This window comes from Carassius gibelio, chromosome A7, assembly GCF_023724105.1.
Source record: "Carassius gibelio isolate Cgi1373 ecotype wild population from Czech Republic chromosome A7, carGib1.2-hapl.c, whole genome shotgun sequence".
Lineage (NCBI taxonomy): Eukaryota > Metazoa > Chordata > Actinopteri > Cypriniformes > Cyprinidae > Carassius > Carassius gibelio.
In genome coordinates this window covers 37,993,429-38,010,789 of record NC_068377.1, presented here as the reverse complement: position 1 = coordinate 38,010,789, position 17,361 = coordinate 37,993,429, and the positions used below count along the sequence as shown (strand labels likewise).

The following is a 17,361-nucleotide window of genomic DNA, read 5'->3' as shown; positions in this document are numbered from 1 at the left end:
ACACACACTGATCTGATCTGATCTCACCTTCACTACAGCTTCTGATCTCCATCTATTAATACACTTATGAGCAAATATTGAGAGAAACAGCATCACAGTATCATGATCACTGTTATAAACCCAAAATCATTATGAGAAAAATACTGCATTAAATTAAATATCTGGTTTGCTTGTAGTTGGTGTTGATTATTAAAAATGTTTCCAATTGTCCAGTCATATACTGATTTATATATTCAGTCAACATTTATGTTCTTTAATCCACATATTACAATGTACAACATTTACATAAACTTTCAATATTGTCAAATAGTTTTCTTTATGAGGACAATGATATTAAACTCACCCTTCACAGAGAGAGAAACAGAGCTTGATTGTGATGAGTTTGGTCTTTTATCTCTCTGTCCTCTACACGTGTACTGACCCTCATCAGATGTAGTTACTGCTCTGATAGTGAGAGTGTCTGTGTTTACAGTGTAACGATCAGACGACTGTAACTTTACACTGCCTTTATACCACTCATATTTCCAGTCAGTATGATTAGATTTGATCACACACGTCAGATTGACCGTCTCTCCAGTGAAGACAGGACTCTTTGGATCTACAGTCAGTTCAGGTTTGGGTAAGTCTGTTAAGATAAAAACATTAAGTGACTCAAAATGTTTGAAGAAAATAAGTATATATTGTTTTATATTAATATATACTTTTACAGTATGAATATTATACATAGACTTTGTCATATTTGATAACATCAGTCATGTTGTGGTTTGTTCCTGTGGTCAGTTTTGTGCTCTCAGTGTTTTCTGGAGGCTCTGGCTCCGTCTCGTCCTCAGACAAACACCTCTGACTCGTCATAGAAAGCAGAATGAAGCTCCTGCTGAAGGAGAGCTGAACACCTCCAACTACAACCTCATATGAGGAGACACTGAATCTCCATCAACTTCAGCAGACAATCTGAAGACTCATTTAACATCATCATCTGGAAGTCACTTCACTCTCTCTGACTTCAGGACTAAACTCATCTCTATTGAACTCTGTGACTAAAGTAATCATTAGGTGTGTAACGATACACTCATGTCACCATTCACTTCAACACATGACACTGATCTCACTATATACTCCAAACAAGACTGAAACAGAGTTCAAATGACAAGTTTTATATTTAGTTATTGTATCTAAGGCATAGAAACAGTTAACAAATATTAATGTTTATTAAAATGCTAAATTGGTGTTATATCAGGAATGGAGTTGAAAAGGCTTTGGTTTGGTGTTTCTCTTTTATGAAGAGCACAATAGAGACCAGAATAGAAATATTGAGGATTCACCAAATAATACAGTTTTATATTATAAACACATGCTTTCACTCTGACTACATACTGTATATATTATATGTTTTAAATATTTCATTTTATTAAATAATGTATTTTATTTAATTGATTAATAATAAATTAATAAACATGGAAGCTCAAGTCTGTGTCCTTCTGGGTTCATTATATTTTATGCATCATTTCTGATGCTAAATTAAATCTATTAAAATGTCTGTTTAATCTATAAACAATACACACTGTTGGTGTTCATGATACTGACATGATGATGCTCTTGTGTTTCTGTTTTGTGGTTAAAGTTTAATAGGAGATCTTGGAAAAGGCTAACTTTAGCCTGATAGCACTGAAAGTGAACGTCCCACCCTCCCTGACATCATCGTTCAAAGCCACGCCCCCTGAGCACATGAACGCACACACAGACCAGAATACCAGAGACAACTGATTACAACAGGCTATAACAGACTACAACATTACTACAACAGGCTACAACAGATTACATCAGGCTCCCAATTCCAGCCCTTGCCCCTATTTAAATAGTATTTATTTACAGAGGTATATTATGTCACACTTCACACTATTTTCTCTAGTAAGTTTAATCTGTGTGTGAAGATGTTACATGGCGCAAATCCTTGAATGAATGTTCTGAAGTGTAGTAAACTTCAACAGATTTCCCTGCTCAGGGAGTAGGGAGCAGTGAACACTGTGTAGGGATCATATCGATTGAAACACAGTTCATGCACGGAGCTCTCTTCTAATGAGCTGGTATCAGAATCAGGTGTGTTAACTAAGTGACACATGCAAAACATGATGTGATGAATGTGAGCTGGAATTGGGAGCCGCTGGGACACATCATGTGTCATTTACCAGTGAGTTAACTTTAAAGTAACATTATTACAATACCAGGAAGGAAGAGTGGGTTGCTGACGTTTGCCTGCCATTCTAGCTCTGTCTGAGTAATGCTCTCGTGAAGCTCGCGCCGCTGTTTGAACTTTGACCCGAGCAGATAAATGGTCCTAGTGCCTCGCTTTAAATGACTAGGGCTCTGTCGTTTGCCTCAAACATTATCTCAAACTTTTATCTAACTTTTCAATCATTTATCGAGGAAATTATCTATGTATCGTGCAGTCCTACAATTAACTGATATTAGAGAGCATTGAACATGCAAATGTTTTTAAATTTCAGGTTTATTTCAAGTAAATACTTTATGTCAAAAGTGTTCAGCTAAAAAAAATGAAATGAAAAAGGTTTGGTAATCACTGCTTTCTAGAAACAGAGCACTGCATGTAAAAAGAAAAATGAATAAAGGTCCTTTCAAGAACGATTACTGTAAAGACAACTGTAACTAACAAAGTTTTCATACTCTAAGAGAGCAGCGAGTCACACCACAAACAGTAGCCTTATTTTTTGGGATTATCTGTACTCTGAGTTTTTATATTTTAGCCAACTTTTACTCTCCAATATTTCCTGATTAAAACGTATACTTTTACTCCAATACATTTCCCCGAAGTATATTCATTACTTACTACAAAATAGTAAGTATAGAAGAATACAGACTGAAGGAAACATGTTTGACGAATCAGTGGTCTGACATTAGGCCCTGTCCTTGTCCCTGTTATAGTAATAAATAACGGTCTTATTAAATATCACAAATATCTTATACAAATATTATAATATTTGTATCATCGTGGTAATATTATGTTTGAGATATCAACCACTGGTCGATGACCATAATGTTTGTATAAACTGTAGGTAACAACTGGTCAAATGTACACCTAGGTCATAAAAACCATAATGAGACCCACACTTAAATATGTTCTTCTCAGCCATGTCATCAATTGATCTTGAGCGAAATCTCCTCCCATCCGTTGTCTGATTGGCATTTCGCAAGGATTCCTGGGTAGTTAAAGTGTGCGGAGCCTGCATCTATGAAGATGGGTACATGGGTACACTCGACCAGAGTATGTGAGGAGCAGTGTGACTCTGACTGGAGCGAGGAGAGGATCTTTTAAAAGTCGGAGTACAATCAGATCTCTCCGATCAGAAGGTTATAATGATGGCCATAACTGAGCAAGAAGTTTAAGGCTAGTTCTCAAGGAGATTGTCTGTTGCTTTTACTTCAGGTTATAGCATGATTTAAACAGATTCAGCACATTCACACACAGTGGCTTTCACAATAACCCATAAAAAAAAATAATCTTACAGAGCTACTTCACATCTGTATCTGATTTTGAATGGGAAGAAATCTGTAAGAAATGCATCGATCTGTTATTTTCATCACAAACAAAATTTGTTAAAAAAGAACTTGAGCGAGAAGCTTCGAAACTCTGTGTATGACAAATAAATCTCCATTCAAATGAAAAAAAAAAGAAAAAAAAAAAGTGTGGGTTAGCATGGATGATTTACGTGAAATTTAATGTGTGTGCAATGTTTACTGTAACTGATAGATTCCAGCCAAAAATAAATAAAAACAACTCAGGAGTGGGCGGGAATCAGGGGGGCAGGGTTTCATATTTTATTGAAGCATCCCTGTTAGCATTGCATTGACTCCCATTCATGTTTGGCGTCACTTTGACTCCATTTGTCCATTCATTATTTCTAAAGAAACACGAAAATGTATAAAATTCTCCATTACCTTGTATCTTACATTATGGGCCGTAGAAGCAGTTTTTGTAAAAAATAGGCTAACGATTGCGTCATAACCAGTGACTCTCTGTCGCACAGTAGAGAAATTACCGTATGGACAGGAGGAGAAGCTCACAGGCAATCTTTTACTGTCTATGAGGCTATCGGGGGGACGTGGAGGCATGACGTCAAAGGAGAGTCCATAAAAGCAACGGGACAAAATTATTCAACAACGTCTGCAAGATTCGGGTGGGTGATTCAGATTTCTCTTGGCACAGCGATTAGAAGATTTACAGGTTGCTCACGTGACATCTACGTCATCGAGCTCAGTCTGAGTCTGTGCAGTACGCTCGATCCCCAGGAAGTGTGTGCTTCTAATTTACTTCACTTGTCTCTGTTGAATCCATTGGTGTCGCTGTGTCCGTTTCTTTTACTGTCTATGGCGGGAACGGGAGTCATTCTTCCGGGATTGAAACGGGACAGGATTTTCCCCCAGTTTTTTTCATGGGATTGGGACGGGACAGATTTGAAATTCCACTCCCGTGTCACCCTCTAATTCAAATATTAAATAATGTTATGTCATTTGTTTACTCTTACACTAAATGTTTGCTGCTTCAGTCCAGATGAGTAGGATATAGGGTCGATGTAGTTTAGGGCAGGGATCTGCAACCCTGCTCCAGGAGAGCTACCCTCCTGCAGACTTCAGTTCCAACCCTGCTCAAACACACCTGTCTGTAGTTATCAAGTAGCCCTGAACACCTTGATCAGCTGCTTCAGGTGTGTTTGATGCGGTTGGAGCTGAAATCTGTAAGACGGTAGCTCTCCAGGATCAGAGTTCGAGACCCCAGTATAGGGTGTGAAAACTGTACTGCTGTGGTATTTGTATAGAAAATTATTGCTTGACTGAAGTAAAGCCATCTCTCTCTTTCTCACCCGTGCACACTCACTCACACACACACACACACACACACACACTAAACAAATAAAAATCTGTATTTAAAGTTTATTTTATTTTTATTTTATTTTTTTAATTTGTTATTTCACACTAATAATCTGACTGAAATGTCTTGTTGTGGCTCAAAAATGGGTTGAACACGTGCGGATCATGTATATCTTTAGTCTGTTGGCTCTTTAGGTTTTTCACTGGCACACGTCACTCACACATTTTGCACTTACTGTGGAGTGTTGAGACTGTTTACATATTTGTACAAATATTTACAAATAACCCAAATTATGAAAAAAGACTAAAACTAACCCTGAAACTAATAAAAACTAAACTAAAAGCATTTTCGAAAAATAAAAACTAAACTAGCAAACCCACTTTAATTAAAAAACCACAACAAATTAAAACTAAACTGAATTTGAAAAGTCAAAACGAAATAAAAATTTATTGAAAATGCAAAACCATAATAACCTTGCAACAGAGAGAGTTTATGAGGACAATGATATTAAACTCACCCGTCACTGAGAGATAAACAGAGCTTGATTGTGATGAGTTTGGTCTTTCATCTCTCCGTCCTCTACACGTGTACTGACCCTCATCAGATGTAGTTACTGCTCTGATAGTGAGAGTGTCAGATTCTTCAATTGTGAGAGTGTTTCTGTCTACAGTGAGACGCTCAGACGACTGTAATATTGAAGTGTAGTATTTGGTTCCTTTCCTCCTTTTATACCACACATATCTCCAGTCTCTGTGATCAGACTCAATCACACACGTCAGATTGACCGTCTCTCCAGTGAAGACACGACTCTCTGGATCTACAGTCAGTTCAGTTCTGGGTAAGTCTGTTAAGATAAAAACATAAAGTGACTCAAACCGGTTTAAGATAAGAATTATATTTAGTTTTTTATTAATATATAGTTTTAAAGTATGAATATTACATAGACTTTGTCATATTGTGGTTTGTTCCTGTGGTCAGTTTTGTGCTCTCAGTGTTTTCTGGAGGCTCTGGCTCCGTCTCGTCCTCAGACAAACACCTCTGACTCGTCATAGAAAGCAGAATGAAGCTCCTGCTGAAGGAGAGCTGAACACCTCCAACTACAACCTCATATGAGGAGACACTGAATCTCCATCAACTTCAGCAGACGATCTGAAGACTTCAGCAACTCATTTAACATCATCATCTGAAAGTCACTTCACTCTCTCTGACTTCAGGACTAAACTCATCTCTATTGAACTCTGTGACTAAAGTAATCATTAGGTGTGTAACGATACACTCATGTCACCATTCACTTCAACACATGACACTGATCTCTCTATATACTCCAAACAAGGCTGAAACAGAGTTAATATGGCAAGTTTTATATTTGTGGCCCGGTGTGAGTGTTAGTGACTACACCGGACACAGGAATTAATAATTTTTTTAAGGGGATCGTTTATTCCAGACTGCACTTAACAGTGCAGCGTTAATTATGCAAATCTTAAGGGTGTTACACAGTAAGGTTTGTTACAGTGGTTGAAATCAATAAAGATGTTATTTTTTCTTTACATCAAACTCTCTTGTCTCTTTGTTCTCAGTCACCACATTAACAGGTCAATTACATGAATATAACCAACATAGACAACGATAGTGGACTCTTATACTGAAAAACAAATACACAGAGTGTTACAAGATTTGTCAGCATGCATAGAAGATCAAATAAGGCTGCTTATGTAACATAACATGCATAAAAATGAAATTAGAAGCCACATTTCCCAGTAACATTAATACATTACACTGGCTAATATTCACTCAATCTCAAATCACAGTAAATTAACACTTGTACACTTTAAACGTCAACTAATTCAAACTTACTGTTCATCATCATAGCATCACCATAGCATTGTACACGCTTTCACAGCCAATGATGAACTCAATTTCCCCTCTGTGGACAGTAATAGACACAATACAACACTGGTTCTTAACATTTGGAAAACACGACACCAGAACAACTGTAACAATCTACTGGTTACAAAAAAACACACATATGCATGAGTATTAAACAATTTTTAGAATGGATTAATTAATAACACTCACTCTGTTGCTTCACACTCGGCCTGAGGAAACAGAAGGCCTACAGAGCTCTCTTCTCCCCTCTATAATCGACCAAGGATGACCACTAATCACTTAATGTTCAAATCACATCATGCACAACAAAATTATCTCAATAATAAACTGGCATTGATGATAGTTCAACACTTACGTTTCGAGATCTATTGTCGATCTGATTTCGTCACATGGGTACGTTTCTCGACAGAAATCACGGTCACTCAGCACAATACACAGCCATCCGCATGTCTGATGCTAAATATTAAAGAAGGCTTTCCAGTCACTATATGTGCATCTCTCTCATTATATTGATAATAACACGGAGTTTTATGGCTTCGACGCTCCACCGCATGAGCAGCATTCAAAACACGTTATGAAAACGCGCTGTTTACAGGCGAATCTCGCGACACTTCCAGAACGTCACACATTCACATTTCTTAAAGGGCTAGCGTATTGGATGGAACATGCTACAGTGTGATACATGCTGAGTCCCTTAACATCAAGCTTTTACTAATCAGTCCAGTGATAACTTTTGTAACTTTTGACCTGGTTACACTCTCCCCTGCTGATAGTCGACGTCCCCGGTGACTACCAACCCTAATCATCTTGTCCCCCTTGAAGCTTCCCTGTGGTATAGAGGACTATGCCAGCTAGCACCTGGGAGAGCACATCAGGACTAAAAGACACTGCATTACATGTAGACTTGGGTAATCGGTTTGGGTTACTATGCACTCCTGCAGTTGTTCTAGGTGTTTTACGCACAGCAGGATAAGGCACTTCTGGCTTAACACACTCTTCTCTTTTCTTTCTAGGGGTAGGCACTGGTCTCATCGCTGGATTCTCAGCAGGTAAGTGGACACTTTCGGTTTCTGGCTCCCGAACTACTGGCGTCACTTCCAGGTTATCATCATGTGTCTCATGACTCGCTGGTCCTGACCAGTCACCGCTCATACCAGATTCCTCTTCCTGATCATTGAGATAGTCTCCGAGCTGAGGAACGGGCTGTTTTGCAGACTCCGAAGTTGAGACTAACGTCAGTTTCTCCCCAGGACACAGAACTTCCTCCACCAGAATGCACTCTGTCTCCAATGAAGGGATTTCTGACTCTGCAGGTGAGGTAGGTACCTCCAGCACAGGGGACTTCCGACGCCTTGGAATGGGCACTGGGACTGGACTATTGCAGGGCCTGAGTTTGGATCTGTGCACTCTTTTTACCATATCCCCTTCGACAGACTCCACAGTGTATGTGGTCCCCTGAACCTCTACCACTCTGTAAACGGTGGAAGACCATGCATCCTGAATTTTGTTTCTTCCTGGTGGTCGGTGTCGCAGGTACACATGTTGTCCAATCTCTACCGTGGGGCAATATAATTTCTCCTCATGCTGAATTGCTCTTTCCACAGCCTTCCTTTCTGCATATTCCTTTGCTCGAACATGGGCATCTCGGAGACGTTCCTGGTGTACTTTTAACCAATCAAGTTTGTCATCCGTTATAGGCTCTTGGCCCAACAGAGCATCAACTGGCAGATGCGGCTGAACCCCAAATAACAGATAGTACGGTGAGTACCCTGTGGATGAGTGTGGCGTCACATTATATGCATAGACCAGCTCTGATAAATGTTCTGGCCACTTGCGCTTCTTTTCGGGTGGGAGAGACTTCAGAAGGTCATGAAGGGTTCTATTGAACCTCTCACATTGAGGATTGCCCTGGGGGTGATGTGGTGTCGTCCGAGTTTTCTTAACTCCGTACAACTTGCAGAGTTCCGCAATCACAGCGCTTTCAAAATTTCTGCCCTGATCAGAATGCAGACGCTGCGGCACTCCATATTTCAGGAACCATTCTCTGAGGAGCATTTTGGCAGTGGTCTCAGCCTTTTGGTCCCGTGTGGGAAATGCTTGACTGAACTTTGTGAACACATCAGTCACCACTAGAACATTTTCTCGCCCATCCGTGGCTGGTTCCAGGATTGTAAAGTCGACTGCTACAACCTCCAGTGGCCGGGAAGCCAAGAATGAAGACCAAGGCGCCTTGATCTTGGGTTGCGGCATCTTTGCTAACACGCAGCGCTGACATCGCTTCACCCACCTTTCCACCTCCTCATACATTCCTCCCCAGAAACATCTCTGTCTCACCAGGGATAATGTCCTCTCTATACCCTGATGGCCCATCTGATCGTGAACGTTCTTCAGGACTTGTTCTATCAGACAGGTGGGTAACAACATCTGGTGACATTCTCCAGTGTGGACGTCATCGATAACACGGTATAAGAGACCATCCTTCTCTCTGATCTTTGGCCATTGTTTCAGCAAAGAACGCACAGACCTGGACAAACCTAACTTCTCTTGCTTGGTAGGTTTCCTTTGACGGCTCCAGAACTTCTTGAACACACTGAGAGTTGGATCAGACTCCTGAAACTGACGAAGTTCTGACTTTGAATATCCTGGCAAAGTGGGGGTATTCTCACACCCAACATCCTCTTCTCCTGCCAAAGATGCCTTTAACTGCCAGACTTTGCCACCCTCAACTCCTACTGCTACGAGGTCTGGTCCCAGAGCTGTTCCTGTCCTGAGGGAGTTACAGATTGCCACACAGCCATCATACTCTGCATCTTCACTTTCAAAGTCTGGTTCATCGGATCCTGGTATCCTGGAAAGGGCGTCAGCAGCAGTGTTGCATCGTCCAGGGCGGTACTTGACATCGAAATCAAACACAGCGAGTTGAGCAGCCCAGCGTTGTTCAATGGCTCCCAACTTGGCAGTCCCGAGGTGGCAGAGGGGGTTGTTGTCCGTTATGATGGTGATTTTGGACCCCAGCAGATAACTTCGGAACTTTTCAGTGACTGACCACTTAAGAGCTAACAGTTCCAGCTTCATGCTGCTGTAGTTTTTATCATTTCTCTCAGCCCCTCTCAACCTCCTACTGGCATAAGCGATGACTGTCTTCTTACCCTTTTGATGCTGGTACAAGACTGCTCCTAACCCAAGGTTGCTCGCATCAGTCTCAATCACAAAGGGAAGAGTGAAATCAGCATACCCCAGCGTTGGTGCACTGGTAAGCTTGTCTTTGAGATGTTCGAATGCCGTCTGACACTGAGAAGTCCAGGAACTCTTATACAGTTGAGCTGCCTTGACGTGACTTGTCTCCCTAAGGCATGCATTCACTACATCATGCAACGGCCCGGCTATCTGGGAGAAACTTTCGATGAATCTCCTGTAATAGCTACAAAACCCCAAGAACGATCTGAGTTCCTTGAGAGTGCCGGGGACTGGCCACTCCCGAACTGCACTTATCTTATCAGGGTCTGTACTCACGCCTTGGGATGAAACTTGATGGCCAAGGAATCTCACTTCCGGCTGCAGGAAATGACACTTCTCTATTTTAATCTTTAGCCCAGTTTCCTTCAACCTTCTAAACACAGTTTCAAGTCGCACAAGATGTTCGTGAAAGGTGGACGAGTACACCAACAAGTCATCCAAGTAGATAAGCACAATTTGGAACACAAAGTCACTCATTACGGCCTGCATTAGCCGCTGGAACGTGGCGGGCGTATTGCATAGCCCGAAAGGCATCCGATGGTATTCATAGAGGCCAAACGGCGTGGTGAAGGCTGTCTTATGTCTGTCCTTTTCATGGACTGCAACTTGATGGTAACCGCTAGCAAGGTCTATTGTCGAGAAAACTTGTGCTCCGCCCAGTGCATCCAAGCTCTCATCGATGCGCGGCAATGGAAAAGCATCACGGTTGGTTTTGGAGTTTAGTTTCCTATAATCCACGCACAGCCTGAGACTTCCATCAGCCTTGCGCACCAGAACAATGGGTGAAGCATAGGAACTCGAGCTTTCCTGGATGATACCCTTCCGGAGTAAACCTGAGATATGCTCTTTGACCTCTTCAAACTGGGTCGGTGGTATCCTGCGATATGGCTGAGCTACAGGAGTATCATCTGTCAAGTGGATTTCATGCTTCACTCGGTCTGTATATCCCAGGTCCTCATCATGGACAGCAAACACATCTGCATACTTCAAAATTAATGCACCGAGCATTGCTTGCTCTTCTGGATTACCTCCCATATGCAGTCTACTTAACAGGTTACTCAGGTCAGCATCAGACTCTGCTTTATCTTTCTGATCAATTCCCACTTCTCTATGTTCGGCAGAGATGCGCTGGAATCTCGCCTCACAGGCGTCACTCTCAATACACTGACAGAGGGTAAGTATCCCAAGCCGAACTTTAGGGGGCAGCCAAACATCTTCTTGGGAGAAGTTGACCACTTGAACTGGAAACACTCGACTTCTGGATGACACTAAGGTGGGCATAGGGATCAAGCCACCTGGTAATGGGGTGGTTCCTGGTTCCAGCAACAGCCAAGCATTGGTGTCAGTGGCTTTCTTGTTTACTCTGGCATAAACTGTGGCTACAGAGGATGCTGGTACATGGACTTTGCCCTTACCACCAACTCTGGCTGTTGACATAGTTTTTCCTAGTTCAACTTCCTGTACGCGAGTGAAGGCTTCCCTCCACACGGACTCCAGCTTTCCTCCTAAAGTGGTGTCAAACTCAGTCAGTGCTAACTCTCTGCATCTCTGGGTGATATTCATGCCAATGATACCAGGGGGAGTTAAATCTGGCTCGGAAGAATCCCCATCACGGACTATCAGAAACCCACACTCAGGTATAGTAAGCCCTATCACTTGGATGTCCAATTCAACATACCCCAGGTACGGCAGGGGTAGCTTGTTCGCTGCAGTTATTCTTAGCCACTTAGAGGTGCAGTGAAGGTCCTTGTCTTCTCCGTGGAGGTTTTCTCTGAAGAAGCTTTCTGTTAGGGTACTCACATTACTTCCCGTGTCCAGAAGACATCTAACTGAAACACCATCAATGTGAATATCAACTTCAGGGCACTTATCAACTGCACGCTCTAAGAACCGTTCTTTTGTTAACTTGCTACATCTCGAGCCTTCTGGTTTTCCCCGCATTGCTCGGCTCACAGCAACGGAGGGACCCCGTTTCCCTGTAACGCAGAACTTGTGGTGGCAGTGGACTGGTCTTTGGAACTACGTGGTACAGGACACTGCCTAGCTACATGTCCCACCCCTTCACATCTTAAACAAATGGGTTGGCCGTCATCTGTATACTTGGGCTTGAACTTTGGCTTTCCACTCTGGCTACCACTGGGACCACCCTTTTGTACAGCAAGTTCACGAACTGCATTAGTGAGTTCTCCAATAGCTTTACCCTGCTGCGTGATAACTTTTACTACCTCTTGCAAAGCTGAAGCCATGTCACTTTGTGCAGCACTGGCGGGATTTAAATGTTCTGACATCTCCCCAGAACATGTACTCACGATATTTCGACTCCTGGCCACATTAGCACCACGGGGTCTGTCCTCCACAACCCACATCATGGCCTCTTCACGGACATCAAACAGGGTGGACTGAGGCTTTTCTCTGACCAGCTTGCGCAGCTCTCTACGCAGAGTCGCATCTCTTATGCCTTCGATGAACTGATCTCTTAAAGCCAGCTGGGAATCAGACACAGCGTAATGGGACTGTTGGAGAGCAGAATTAAGAAGCTGAGAGAGAGCATGGGAAAAGTCACGGAAGTCTTCTCCCTCTAGCTGTCTGCGTGCATAAAAAGCATGTAACAACTGTGGTGTAGTACGTTTCTCTCTAAATGCCCCCCGCAAATATGAAAACAGATCACTGGTTTGCTTGGTCTCCCCACCCATACACAGCTTAACTTCATCTAAGGCTGAACCTCTTAAATGTGAAAGTATGAAATCAACTTGGTCATCAACGTTCAAACCCCTTACCCGAATTACACGTTCAACCTCATCAATGAACTCATCTACAGACTGACCATCTTTAACATGATCACCACTGAATGGCATAAGTTGACGTTCCCTTGGAATGTAAACATAAGATCTAGTGGCAACATTACTCATATTAGCAAGGGTTGACATGACTTGGTCGTGTCTTCGACCTAGCTCCAAAATTTGTGACTGCAATTCTGCCACTGGATTACCTAGATCATCATGACCCACAGCCTCAGCATTGTCCATATCACGGCTGGCTCCAGCCTGAGCCGCTGGCACATCATCGTCCTGGTCCATGCTCTTACAATGTCTCTACCTCGAATGGCACACAGTCACAAAACACAGTCACAGTCACAGCGGATTAACCTGAAGGGGCTATTTTCTGCGGTCGCCTTTGTCAACGATCTCAGCGTCGAAGTGAACACCCTCCTGCGTTCCTGAAAGCTGGTCCCGTGCTTCACCGCAGGCTCTCCAGGCACGTCCCACTTCACGTCGTCAACCTCCTTGGCACCGCTAACTCGACCCCTCTTCACCACTACCGTTGTCTATGTTTCTCCTTATCCACCTGACTGTCACCCCAAAATTAGCAATGGAACCCCACTCCTGGTACCAAAATTCTCTGTGGCCCGGTGTGAGTGTTAGTGACTACACCGGACACAGGAATTAATAATTTTTTTAAGGGGATCGTTTATTCCAGACTGCACTTAACAGTGCAGCGTTAATTATGCAAATCTTAAGGGTGTTACACAGTAAGGTTTGTTACAGTGGTTGAAATCTATAAAGATGTTATTTTTTCTTTACATCAAACTCTCTTGTCTCTTTGTTCTCAGTCACCACATTAACAGGTCAATTACATGAATATAACCAACATAGACAACGATAGTGGACTCTTATACTGAAAAACAAATACACAGAGTGTTACAAGATTTGTCAGCATGCATAGAAGATCAAATAAGGCTGCTTATGTAACATAACATGCATAAAAATGAAATTAGAAGCCACATTTCCCAGTAACATTAATACATTACACTGACTAATATTCACTCAATCTCAAATCACAGTAAATTAACACTTGTACACTTCAAACGTCAACTAATTCAAACTTACTGTTCATCATCATAGCATCACCATAGCATTGTACACGCTTTCACAGCCAATGATGAACTCAATTTCCCCTCTGTGGACAGTAATAGACACAATACAACACTGGTTCTTAACATTTGGAAAACACGACACCAGAACAACTGTAACAATCTACTGGTTACAAAAAAACACACATATGCATGAGTATTAAACAATTTTTAGAATGGATTAATTAATAACACTCACTCTGTTGCTTCACACTCGGCCTGAGGAAACAGAAGGCCTACAGAGCTCTCTTCTCCCCTCTATAATCGACCAAGGATGACCACTAATCACTTAATGTTCAAATCACATCATGCACAACAAAATTATCTCAATAATAAACTGGCATTGATGATAGTTCAACACTTACGCTTCGAGATCTATTGTCGATCTGATTTCGTCACATGGGTACGTGTCTCGACAGAAATCACGGTCACTCAGCACAATACACAGCCATCCGCATGAGCAAAATATTAAAGAAGGCTTTCCAGTCACTATATGTGCATCTCTCTCATTATATTGATAATAACACGGAGTTTTATGGCTTCGACGCTCCACCGCATGAGCAGCATTCAAAACACGTTATGAAAACGCGCTGTTTACAGGCGAATCTCGCGACACTTCCAGAACGTCACACATTCACATTTCTTAAAGGGCTAGCGTATTGGATGGAACATGCTACAGTGTGATACATGCTGAGTCCCTTAACATCAAGCTTTTACTAATCAGTCCAGTGATAACTTTTGTAACTTTTGACCTGGTTACATATTTAATTATTGTATCTAAGGCATAGAAACAGTTAACAAATATAAATGTTTATTAAAATACTAAATGTGGTGTTATATTAGGAATGGAGTTGAAAAGGCTTTGGTTTGGTGCTTCTCTCTCATGAAGAGCCCAATAGAGACACCAGAATAGAAATATTGATGATTCTGCAAATAATACAGTTTTATATTATAAACATATGTGTAGCCCTGTAAAAAAAATTATATTACAGAGTATAAAATATCATTAACAGTGTAATTCACTCACACACACACAAAGAAAAAAGAAAAGTTCATGTTAGTTAAAATTGGGTAAAAGGTGTGCTGGTTAAAAGTATAAATATAATATGTAGAGTTTAATAAATAAGACTATTTACAGTTAAAGTTAAATTCATATAAAAGTTTTTACGTTTCATCTGAGAGAAAAGTAGAGAAGAAGAAGCTGTGTTTATCTGTGTAACCAAATATGTTACCTGTCAATCATTTAATTCCTGTTTTGCTTTTGGTTGTGTTAGTACTTGAGCCAATCAGAGTAACATCATTGTGTAAGGGGCGGGACTAGTGGGACTATGGCAAGCCAAATTAACTTTTATTCATTCGCAGGATATGTATTCTTGATATCAACAATTCAATTTTCACTAGTAACAATTTTAATTCTTGATATCAACAATTCAATTTCCACTAGTAACAATTATAATTTTTGATATCAACAATTCAATTTCCACTAGTAACAATGTTAATTCTTGATATCAACAATTACATTTCCACTAGTAACAATGCTAATTCTTGATATCAGGAATTATATTTCTGGAATTGTATTTCTGATATGTGAGATCGGAATTTCAACTAGTAACAATGTTAATTCTTGATATCAATTATTTTAACCTGGGAATGCCAATAGGCAAGCCAAATTAACTTTTATTCATTCGCAGGATATGTATTCTTGATATCAACAATTCAATTTTCACTAGTCAAAATGTTAATTCTTGATATCAGGAATTAGATTTCTACTAGTAGCAATTGCTATTTTTGATATCAACAATTCAATTTCCACTAGTAACAATGTTAATTCTTGATATCAGGAATTGTATTTTCACTAGTTAAATGTCACCATAGGCTTCCATTCAAATTTAATTGTTGATATCAAGAATTGCTTTCTTACTAGTGGAAATTGAATTGTTGATATCAAAAATAGCAATTGCTACTAGTAGAAATCTAATTCCTGATATCAAGAATTAACATTTTGACTAGTGAAAATTGAATTGTTGATATCAAGAATACATATCCTGCGAATGAATAAAAGTTAATTTGGCTTGCCTATTGGCATTCCCAGGTTAAAATAATTGATATCAAGAATTAACATTGTTACTAGTTGAAATTCCAATCTCACATATCAGAAATACAATTCTTACTAGTAAAGACCTTTATTTTTGATATCAGTAATCATATGGTTACTAGTATCAGAAATTATTTTTCAGATATCAAAAATAACAATTGTAACATGTTGAAATACATTTACTGATATCAAGAATTAACATTTCAACTAGTAACAACTAAATTGTTGATATCAAGAATTCACATTTTTACTAGTAACAAAGTAATTATTGATATCAACAAAGGCAGTAGATATCTGAAATTGTCTTTGCAACTAGTGAAAATAGAATTACTGATATCTTAAATAACATTTTAACTAGTAAAAATACTTTTACAGATATGTAGAAATGCCATTTTTACATGTAAGAATAGCTATTGTAATGAGATCATGAATATTAATGAGATTTTCGACACTCCTCCTTTTTCAGCATTGGCCAAAGATGGCAGAAGAACGTCCATGTGCAGAAAAAGTTCCTCCTTTATTTATTTTTGTCAGTGAAACTTGAAAAATTATATTATAGCTGGATTCATTTGTAAAAAAAATTGTTAATTGTAAAAAAAAAAAAAAAAAACATTTATGCTGTTTCCTTTTATTGGCCACCAAGTCCTTTGGATAATTAAAGGAAAAGTGAACAAGGCATTAATTTAGTTTTTAAAATAACTTCATGTCGCTTTTTCAGGTGTTAATTTTTGTTTTTATTACACTTTCTTCTAATACATCAAATAAAAAACACATCTAAAGGAAAAAATATAACAGATAACAATGAATCATACAAACGGTTTACTGGACTTTTTTTTTTTGTGAATATCGTTGGCTACATGAATGAGTCGTGTCCTAAAAGGAATATTTTTTTATATAACATGTTATCCGGTTCTTGAAGCATCGGTGGACAAGAGGAATGGTAAATAAATGTACACTGTTATAGAAGCTGTATATTCACTACTTTACATTGTAGCAAAGTGTCATTTCTTCAGTACTGTCATATGAAAAGGTGTAATAAAAATACGAAACGTGTGAGGTGTACTCAAAGCTAGCCCGTCCAACAATCCCTACAATCTGTAATGCAAGACTCTAGAAAGAGAAAAGTACTTATTTTTATTATATACACAATCTATACAGGTGTTCCAGTAATACCTTGAAGTTATAGTAATGCACAGAACCGATTAAACAAGGTACAATGGTACAAATAGTCCCTGTCGAAATAAAAACAAAATAATTATTAAAAATAGCCTACAGGAGCGTTTTATTTTCATGAGAGGGCAATCGAATGTGCCCATTCTCTTTTGTGCTCTGTATCTTGAACTTTAT

At 40.0% G+C, this 17,361-nt stretch overlaps 1 protein-coding gene and 1 long non-coding RNA gene across 4 annotated transcripts in view; both read right to left on the bottom strand.

The window, feature by feature from the left end:
* The window catches only part of LOC128017541 (basement membrane-specific heparan sulfate proteoglycan core protein), a 1,082,135-nt gene that overhangs the window by 210,038 nt on the left and 854,736 nt on the right, over positions 1-17,361 (bottom strand). The window lies entirely within an intron of this gene.
* LOC128017447 (uncharacterized) lies at positions 6,296-14,675 on the bottom strand. Of its 3 annotated transcripts, none has more exons than XR_008184448.1 (3): positions 14,285-14,675; positions 14,119-14,177; positions 6,296-6,809 (listed from the first exon to the last, which is right to left on the bottom strand). It is a non-coding gene; the product is annotated as an uncharacterized LOC128017447 (long non-coding RNA). The 3 variants fall into 3 exon arrangements; XR_008184449.1 differs by lacking the exon at positions 14,119-14,177 and adding an exon at positions 6,962-7,020; XR_008184450.1 differs by lacking the exon at positions 14,119-14,177 and having other exon boundaries at positions 6,296-7,020.